At 36.0% G+C, this 3402-nt stretch overlaps 1 long non-coding RNA gene across 1 annotated transcript in view; it reads right to left on the bottom strand.

The window, feature by feature from the left end:
* Positions 1–3075, bottom strand: part of LOC109844272 — a 5044-nt gene extending 1969 nt beyond the window's left edge. Inside the window, exon 1 of the long non-coding RNA XR_002247962.1 lies at positions 2922–3075. This is a non-coding gene — a long non-coding RNA (uncharacterized LOC109844272). The remainder of the gene's footprint in view (positions 1–2921) is intronic.

The raw sequence follows: 3402 nt of genomic DNA, 5'->3' as shown, positions 1-3402 counted from the left end.
GGCCCGACCCGGCCCGGCCCGGCCATAACGGTCACAAAGGTGACCGTTGCCCAGCCCGGCCCGGGCCAAATCTGGCCTAACGGCCAGATTTGGTCTTTTGACCGTTTTGCCCCTTAAAACGGTCAAAAAACGGCTATTTTTCGAGGGTTTTTTGGTCATTTACCTAGGGGGCTGCTTCTATAAATAGAGGGGGGGTTTCAATTCATTTTCTCACAACAAAACTCATCTATTTCTCTCTCTACTACTCTCTTATACAATCTTATACTATCTCATACTAATATACTATCCTATAATCTTTTGTATTTTCTAATACTTCCAACAAATGGCTTCTGGGTCTGATTATGAAGAGCAACATGCAACTCCTACCGATCCAGAGATGAGTCCTCCTACAACAACTCCTCATCCTACCGGTGTTAATCCTGAATCTGGTGGCGACGAATCTACGGCACCAAGAGCTCCAAAAAGGCCGAGGTCTGATGTATGGAATTTTTTTGAGAAGATAGACGTCACCAAGGATGAACACGGTAGGATCATCTCTCAGAATGCGAAATGTGCGTTGTGCGGCCAGATATTCAAAGCTCATCATAAGAGCGGCACCAACCATCTCAAACGGCATATTGAAAAACACAACAAAGGCCAAAATCTACAAGGTGATATCCGGCAGTCTATGCTTTCCCAATCATCCTCTTCAGGTACCCTCGGCAGTTGGAATTATGACGCTGCCCGAGCCCGGAAATGCGTAATCAGGTTTATTGTTCTTAAAAACCTTCCTTTTAAATTAGTAGAAGATGATGAATTTGAAGATTTATTTAGAGATGGTTTTTATCCTGCATTTACAAAATTTTCTCGTCAAACCTGTCAACGTGATATTTTAAAATATTATGTTGAGGAACAGGGAAAAATAATTTCTTATTTTAAAAATTTAAACTGCAAATTTTCTTTAACTTCTGATATTTGGTCATCTAGAGTGCAAACTGGTTATTTATGTATAACAGCACACTGGATTGATGAAAGTTGGAAAATGTTTAAAAGAGTTGTTTCTTTTATTGCAATTGAAGAGTCACACACTGGTATTAATGTTGCAAATTTAATTGTTGAAGAACTTATGAAACTAGAAATTGATCAAAGAATATTTACTCTTTCACTAGATAATGCAAGTAATAATAATGTAGCTGTTGATTTTCTGAAAATAACTTTGTCATTGCCATGTCATGGTGAGCTTTTTCATGTTAGATGTATCTGTCATATTTTAAATTTAATTGTTCAAAGTGCATTTTCTGAAATTAAACCCATGATAGAAAAAGTTAGAACAGTTACTAATATGCATAATGCTTCTGAAATGAGAATTAAAAGATGGAAACAATGTTGTAAAAGAAAAAATTATAAGCCTAGACTAATTCCAAAAGATGTTGACCATAGGTGGAATTCCACCTATGCAATGTTATCTGTAGCAATAGAATATAAAGAAATTATAAATGATTTTATAAATTTTTATGCTTCTAGTTCTAGCTCTGGTAGTGCTTATGGAATAACTGAAGATGAATGGACAGTTATATGTAAATTAAATGAGATGTTACAAGTTTTTTATGATGCTACTATGTTATTATCTGGTTGTTATTATCCAACTATTACTTTAGCTGCTTTACAAATTTTAAATATTCAAAAATTTTTTGCAAAATATCGTATGGATGATACTTTTGGAAATATAATTTTTCAAATGGAGAGTAAATTTAATAAGTATTTTAGGCCTATTCCTCATATTTTTGGTATTGGTGTTCTTATTGATCCATGCTTGAAGGAAATTGGCCTTCGAAGTTTGTTACAATCATTGTATGGTGGACAGATTATAGACTTAGATGATGGATCCACCCTTACTGCTACTACTCATTATTTAGCTATTAGAAATTATTTTCAAACCTTATATGATGAGTATGCAGCTAGATATGGTGTAGCTACACAACAGTCTTCAGCTTCGGCACCTTCAGCTTCGAGCACAGGTCGAGGTAAAAGTGTAAGTTTTGATAGGTATGCAATGGTAGCTGAACTAACTGGTGGATCTGGAACTTCATCAGGATTAGATGTTTCTGAAATAGATGAATATTTTTCTGCTTCTTTAGTTAGATGTCAAGGAAATGCTTTAGATATTTTGCAATGGTGGAAAGTATATGGATCAGTTTCATATCCTATACTTTCCACCATGGTTCGTGACTTACTATCAGTGCAGGTTTCGACTGTAGCCTCGGAATCCGCTTTCAGCACAGCAGGACGTTTGATCGACGACCACAGGACATGCTTAGATCCGTATACTGTACAAGCGGTGATGTGCTTACAGGATTGGTGGAGATACGAGAAGCGAACACAAGGCATCGAACGGATTGCTATGATTGAAGATAAATTTGAAGAGTTGGGACTAGCAGATAGATATAATGATTAGATAATATTCATAAAATTGTAATTTTTATTTCTTAGCTTTAAATTTGAATTAAATTATTTCAAAAAAAAGTTGCAAATGATAGTGATATGGGTGAGTAGGTGCCAACCTAGTTGGGATGTACTCATCTATTGTGATGCGACGAATTTCAAAATAAATTTATACTTGTAAAGGATTTACCGATTATTAATAAAGAAGTTATTTTTATCATTTTTTGTACTTGAATAATTTATGATTTATGGTTTTGTTAAAATTTTAAAAAAAAAATTATAAAAAAAACAAACCGGGCCGGCCCGGTGTCCGGCCCGCTCAGGCCCGGGCCCGGGCCGGACCACCCGGGCCCGGGGCCGGGCTTGGGTTTTGCCCGGCCCGGGCCCGGTTTCCCGGGCCGGGCCGGCCCGGATGGACAGCCCTAAGTTTCACCATGGGCTATATCTCCCAAAATTTCACCACAGACAAAAGAGAAAAATGAAAGAAAATTTTAACCTACCGGATCGCAACGATGAAAGTGCAAGGGTAATGAGTTAAAAACAGCCGATACTACAGGTGTTCTGTGTGCAATTAACCAAATCAATATTGACGCAGCGCGGAAATGATAACCTCGGAATCCACCAAGGGTGTTATCTGAATCCACAAAGAACGATCTTCGGATCCATGAAGAAAATATTGAAAAGAGAAATTTTATTGATGAAAAATTATTCTCCTTTTGGGTTACATTACTCTTCTTAAATAGAAAAACAAATAAGACTCCTAGTAAGACTAGAATTACAAAAATAGAAAGTATCAAATAAGACTACTAGTAAGACTAGAATTACAAAAAAAAAAGTATCAAATTCTATCCTAAAAAGACTCCTTATAATAGAGGAAACAAATCATGAATCAAAATTGATTTTGTTTCCTAATCTAATTTAACTTTAAAATTAAATTTATTTTCTAATCTATATAGACTCCAACTCAGATTAAGCGTCCTA

The sequence above is a fragment of the Asparagus officinalis genome, chromosome 6 (assembly GCF_001876935.1).
Source record: "Asparagus officinalis chromosome 6, Aspof.V1, whole genome shotgun sequence".
Lineage (NCBI taxonomy): Eukaryota > Viridiplantae > Streptophyta > Magnoliopsida > Asparagales > Asparagaceae > Asparagus > Asparagus officinalis.
The sequence above is the reverse complement of the archived record's forward strand: the minus strand, read 5'-3'. Positions and strand labels throughout refer to the sequence as shown.